Genomic DNA, 7,176 nt, shown 5'->3' with positions numbered 1-7,176 from the left:
TTCAGAGGGTGATCCTTGGGGAGTGTCACTTGGCCCCAGGGAGCCTTCCATGTGGGACTCTGCAGGGTTCAATTTTATCCCCAATGTTGTTTAACATCTACATGCGACTTCTGAGGAGGGTTATCTAGAGTTTTGGAGCATGTTGTCAGAAATATAATAATCACACAGAGCTCTTCTTCTCCTTTTCACCTGCAAGAGTGACAGTTTGTGTGCTGGATTGTTGTCTTGGTAATGGACAGGGTGAGAGTCAATAAATCTGAAGCTCAATGCAGATAAGAGTGAGGCACAGTTTGTGGGTGGTTCCTTAGACCTGATGGATGGGAGGTTGTCTGCTCTTGATGGAGCTGAATCCCCTCTGAAGGAGCAGGTTCACAGCTCTGGGGAACTTCTGGAGCAACGGCTGGTGCTTGAGGCTCAGGTGGCCTCCATGGTGCAGAGCGTCTTCCATCAGCTTCGGCTCATGGCCAGGTAAAGCCTAACTAATGTTGTCTTTGCTCTGGGAACCTCTAGGTTAGACTAGAAGACAAAAACCTTCCTCTTCAACCAGGCCTTTGGCTGGTTGACCTTTAAATGTGTTGCGGAAGGGAAGATTACTGGTTGTTCTTAATTTATTTTTTTATTGCAAAGTAACTACATCGAAACAAAGCAATACATACAAAATAATAATGAAGAAAGCAAAGAAGAGAATAAAAGAAAGAAGAAAGAAAGAAAGAAAGAAAGAAAGAAAGAAAGAAAGAAAGAAAGAAATTATGAAAGTGAACAGAGGAAGTAGAAAAGAAATAGAAAATAGAAGAATGGATTAAAAAAAATACCTCAAAAAACCATTAACACCTTTTTTTACATAAATAATAAACTTCCACTGACCTCACAGCACTTCCTTTCATACTTAATATGCATACCTGTATTTCATTATTAGGGACGCAGGTGGCGCTGTGGGTTAAAGCCTCAGCGCCTAGGACTTGCCGATCGAAAGGTCGGCGGTTCGAATCCCTGTGGCGGGGTGCGCTCCCGCTGCTCGGTCCCAGCGCCTGCCAACCTAGCAGTTCGAAAGCACCTCCGGGTGCAAGTAGATAAATAGGGACCGCTTACCAGCGGGAAGGTAAACGGCGTTTCCGTGTGCGGCTCTGGCTCGCCAGAGCAGCTATGTCACGCTGGCCACGTGACCCGGAAGTGTCTCCGGACAGCGCTGGCCCCTGGCCTCTTAAGTGAGATGGGCGCACAACCCCAGAGTCTGTCAAGACTGGCCCGTACGGGCAGGGGTACCTTTACCTTTACCTTTATTTCATTATTATTCTTATATGTCTATATATGTATGTACATTTTCCTTTCCATTCACAAGATCATTCTAAACACAGCCAGATTTTTGCCCTTGAACCTTGTCTTTCAAAATATTCATTCAGACAGTCCCATTGCTTCTTAACTATATTTTTTGGTTTCTGTCATGTCTGTCAGCTTTGCTAGTTCCAGGTATTTGCAAAGTTTGCATAACCATTCTTCCCTAGTGGGTATTTGTTTACCTTTCCAGTACTTAGCCACCAGGATTCTTGCCACTGACATCGCATACAAAAATAATTTGATTTTATCTTTTGGGATATCGTTGTTCAGAATTCTCAAAAGGAATGCCTCTGGTCTTTTACTAAATGTTATTCTTAATAGCTTCTTTATTTCTTCATGGATCATGTCCCAGAAGTTTCTAATCTCTGGACAGGTCCACCACATATGGAAGAAGGTTCCATTGTGTTTTGTACACCTCCAACACTTATTACTAGTTGTCCATTCTGCAACAGTTTATAAATTTTGTAGAGAGTCTTTTGATTGTTATATAGAACTTCCTTTTCCAAAATTGATATTTTATTATCAAATCCTTTCAGTTTTTTATCCTTTTCAAGTGTTGCTTTAAGTTGAAAGTACTCTAACCAGTTCACCCCAAGCTGTTTAAGTTCTTTGAATTTTTTCAGTTTAGGGCAGTAACTTATCTCGTCTACCAGATCCCGGTACGTTAACCAATTATTGTTCATATTATTTCTATGAAGAGCAGTTGATTCTATAGCTGATATCCACCAGGGGTTTTTTGTTGTAACTTGTTTTGTTCCTCTCTCAGGCTTCAAATAGCGCCTTCCTCACCAGGTGATTCGTGAAGCCTTTATGTGCTTTTATTTTATCATGACCTAGGTAGCCATGCCACCCAGAGACTTTGTCCCAGCCTTCTAAATCTAGGACTTTGGTGCCCTTAAGTAAAATCCAGTCTTTCAGCCATGTCCAACATGCAGCCTCAAAATACAGTTTAAGGTCCGGAACAGCGAACCCTCCTCTTTCTCTAGGCTCCATCAACAATTTGAATCTAACTCTTGGTTTTTTACCCTGCCAAATGAAGTTGGAAAGGTCCCTCTGCCAAGCTTTAAAGCATTTTGTACCGATAATTATTGGTAGTGTCTGGAAAAGAAAAAGCATTTTGTGACGTTGTTGTAGTTTAGTCATTTAGTCGTGTCCAACTCTTCGTGACCCCATGGACCAGAGCACGCTAGGCACTTCTGTCTTCCACTGCCTCCCGCAGTTTGGTCAAACTCATGTTTGTAGCTTCGAGAACACTATCCAACCATCTCGTCCTCTGCCGTCCCCTTCTCCTTGTGCCCTCAATCTTTCCCAGGATCAGGGTGTTTTCCAGGGAGTCTTCTCTTCTCATGAGGTGGCCAAAGTCTTGGAGCCTCAGCTTCACGATCTGTCCTTCCAGTGAGCACTCAGGGCTAATTTTCTTAAGAATGGATGTGTTTGATCTTCTTGCAGTCCATGGGACTCTCAAGAGTCTCCTCCAGCACCATAATGCAAAAGCATCAATTCTTCAGCAATTTTGGGAAGTACTGTCATTTTAATCATAGATATTCTGCCCCATAAAGACAGGTCTAGCTTGCTCCAATTACCTAAATTTTCTTTTATTTCCTTCCACTTTTTAATGTAATTATCTTTGTACAAATTAGTATTCCTACTGGTAATCAAAATCTCCAAGAAGTTTACTTTATTTGTAATTTTTAGATGTGTTGTTCTTTTTAGATATTCCTGTTCTTTCTTTCCCATATTTTTTGTTAATAGTTTGGATTTATCTTTATTCAATGTGAATCCCGAGACCTCTCCAAATTCATTCATCTTCTTTAGAGCTTCTTGTATTCCTTCAATTGGATTTTCAGTGGTAATAATCACATCATCTGCAAATACTTTCACCTTGTAATACCTACTACCTAAGTTAATGCCCCTTATTTTGGGGTCTTTTCTTATCACTATTAGGAGTTTCTCCAACATTGTAATAAATAAAAGTGGAGACAGAGGGCAGGCTTGCTTGGTCCCTCTTTCGATATTAAATTCTTCAGTAATTTCATTGTTTATCATTAACTTATCTTTTTTGTTTGCGTGGATTGCTTTAATTCCATTCGTAATTTTGTTTCCTATTTTAGGGCTTTTGAAAGTATGAATTAAGAAATTCCATGCCACACTATTGAAGGCTTTCTCCACATCAACCAGTAGCAGTGTTCTCTAATCTAATTCTTAATTTTTTATGTAGGTTGTGGTTTTAACATTGCAAGTCCATGTGGTGAAGATCTTATGGGCATATATCTGAAGGAGCCCCCATTGTTCAGCCTGGACACTGAGGTCCAGCTCTGAGACCCTTCTGGTGGTTCCCTCACTGCATGTTAGGCAGCTGTCAGCTAACTCTGGGCTGGTTTCCCAAGAATGTACAAAGACAAGGGAATGTTTCTTACCGTCCTCTTTTTACTGTCCTCTCTGGCCTCCATCAAACCCCTGTTGTAACTCCAAACTGTTTTCCTCTTTCCCCTCCCTGGAAGGGTCAGGCTGGAGAGGCAGTCTCCAATATTCCTCCTTTGGCCAGTCCCTGAGACTACGAGAAGTGAGGTTACAGAGAAGCAGGCAGAGAGAGGGCCTTCTTGATAGTGCCTTCCCTGTGGAACACTCTCCCATCAAATGTCAAGGAGATGAATAAGTATATAACCTTCAGAAGACATCTGAAGGCAGCCCTGTCTCGGGAAGCCTTCTAGAATGTGATGTTTTATTATCTTTTTATATATGTTTGAAGCCACCAAGAGTGGCTGGGGCAACCCAATCAGATGGGCGGGTAATAATAATAATAATAATAATAATAATAATAATAATAGAAGGGTGGTATACTCAAATTGTTGTTTTTTTTTATAAAAATTTTTATTAGGTTTTCACATTTTATACACACACACACAACAAAAACAAAAACAAAAACAAAACATATATAATTTCATACTCTTACTTTCTTTACCCTCTTTCCTTGACTTCCCCCCACCCCCTCTTCATACATCCCAATTCCAATAATTAATTCAGCAAGTTCTTATCTCTCATCTTTAACATATTATTATTATTTTTAAAACTTAACTCTTTTTACTTGTCCACATTTAACTTATCCAATTCTCTTATAAACATTAAATCTTTTTTCTAAGGTCGACCTAATTTCCCTCCCACGAATTTCTCCCTTTATATTTTAATTAATTATATGTCATAATGGCCAAATACAAAAATCATAAAATTTTGAAATTCTGTTCTCCCCTCCCTCCCTACCCCGGTTTCCAACCCTTATGTCCACAGAAACAGTTCCTAGCCCGGATTCCTCACATCCGAGGCCTTCAAGTCTCTGTCAGTCTCTCTCCGCCGATTTTGTTGGTAACCCTTTTTGTTGGTCCTCAGGTCTCGAAGGAGTTCAGTCGCAGTCACACCAAGTTTTCTTCCATCCAAAATACTTAAAAGCAGTTGCTGCAAAAGGTCAGCTGATCTCCCATACTCAAAGAGAAAGTCCCAATCATATTTCTTTATTCTTTTAAATTCCAGAATTCCAGGTACTCCAGGGACTTCCTCCTTCATCTTTCTCATCTTTCGCAGATTTGTAATCCGAAGATCTTCTTCTTTATTTCCTGACAATATAGGCTTCTGATTGGTATTTTCCTTTTCCACTCCTTCTTTCCTCTCCACCTGTTCCAAAAATGTCTCTTCTGGTTCAGCTGCAGATTTCTTATTAGTCAAATCCTTTATGCATTCAGCAGAGTTGTTTGTTTTAGAATTCAAGGTCATAAGTTCTTTGTTCATAGCCGTACTCTGCTCTTGCAGGATTCCCACGAGAAAAAACATTTTTTCTATCTCTGCCAGTAATTTTCCCTCTGCAGCCATTGTAATGTCTCTAGTTCCCCCTAGGGGGATTCCAATTACTTGATAGTCCTTTTCCAACAGTCCGTTACTTATTGTTTATAGCTACGTTGTTTCCAACCACCTCAGTTCAAATGCAACACTTTTAATTCAGAGAGTTTTTAAGTAACAAAGTTCTTAACTTTAACCGCCCGTTTGACAGCTCCTTTGACAGCTGTCAAACTCCTTATTCTTTTTCCTCCGGCTTACGCACAGGACACTCCCGGGTTCGGGGGGGGGGTTACACAAAAGCTTCCAAAATTCCTCACTTTCTCTCCAGCACAAAGACTTCTTCTGTCAAATTCATTGAAGTATCTTTTATCTGACAGCAAAAACAATACTCTCCACCTTAGTTCTCCAATCCTTGCTTTAGATCGTTTCTAGGTAGGGGGGGTTTGGACTTCCCTTTAGCACATCCCCCGATTGTACCAAATTCAAAGGTATAAATTTTAAAGTCCAGATTCCAATCTACTCACGGGTTGTTTATTTTCCAGTCCGAATTTTGGGAAAAAAGTCAGCGCTCTCCGGCCATGGCTCGCGGCTACGCTCCACTGAAGTAGCGGTCTACTCACAGCACCACGCCACTCCCCGTACCCTCTCTGTAGCCTTTAAAAAGGCTCTTCGTGGGTCGGGGAAGGCGCTTAAAGGTGCCCGCCGAGTCACCAAGTCCGCAGGCTTCCGCGCCTGCGGTTTCTAAGGGTCCCCGCGTCGCCGGCACGGTAAGACCCGTCCTCAGCAGAGCCGATTCCCTCCGGAGCTCGGAGGGAATCCGCCATTAATCCAATCGTGCTAACCCGGAAGTCCCCAAGTTGACTCTTATTTGCTCCTCAGAATCAAGTGGTCTTTGCTGTTCAAGTCGGGCCTCAGAATGATTATGTACAATTTGGGGAAGAAGATGCAAGCAAGCAGGCCTGCACTGGAAGCCAAGATGCAGAAGATCTCCACAGCCACCATCTGCTTTCCTTTGGTGCTCAGATAAGAGGGAACAAAGGACAGCCAAACGCTGCAGAACACCAACATGCTGAAAGTGATGAACTTGGCTTCATTGAAACTGTCTGGCAACTTCCTGGCCAGGAAAGACACCGTGAAGCTGACCATGGCCAGGAATCCCAGGTACCCCAGAACACAATAAAACATGGGGGCAGAGCCTTCGTTGCATTCCAGGATGATTTCCTCCGCCAGAGAGTTCATGTCCACATCTGGGAAGGGAGGAGCCGTACAGAGCCAAACAGCACAAATACTGGCTTGAAGGGAGCAGCAACCCAGAAGAACAGAGTTGGCCAGAGATTTCCCCACCCATTTCCTCATCCTGGATCCTGGTTTGGTGGCCATGAAGGCCAGAACCACCGTGATGGTTTTGGCCAAGACACAAGACACCGCAATGGAGAAGATGATGCCAAAGGCCGTTTGTCGTAAAGAGCAGCTCACTGGGTGAGGCTGGCCAATGAAGAGCAAGGAGCAGAGGAAGCAGAGCAAGAGGGCAAGGAGCAGAGTGTAGGTGAGGTCCCGGTTGTTGGCTTTGACAATGGGAGTGTCCCCATTCTTAGAGAAGACGCCAAGGACCAAGGCTGTGACCAGAGCGAAGAGCAGAGCCAAGGCAGCTAATGTGAATCCCAAAGGCTCTGCGTAGGAAAGAAAATTTTGTCTCTTGGGAATGCATTGATCTCTGTTGTGGTTTGGAAATTGACCTTCTTGGCATTTGAAACAATTATCCATATCTAAAGAAATCAAATTAATGAGTTCCATCAAACCTTTTTCATCTGTCATGTTTCATTCTTTGTAATGAAATGGATTCCTCCATCTCCAATGGCCTTTCAAATCTCCTTTGAAAGAAATATTGCTTCTGCTCCCAAAACAGAATTCTGAGCCATTAATTAGTTAGAAATAAGGATCAGAGATAAGTGGAAACCAGTAAAATGCAACGGGTATTTTTTCTTCATAAATCATATAGGTGGTATCAATCAC

This window comes from Podarcis cretensis (genome assembly GCF_951804945.1).
Source record: "Podarcis cretensis genome assembly, chromosome: 14".
NCBI lineage: Eukaryota > Metazoa > Chordata > Lepidosauria > Squamata > Lacertidae > Podarcis > Podarcis cretensis.
This window is presented reverse-complemented; position numbering follows the sequence as displayed.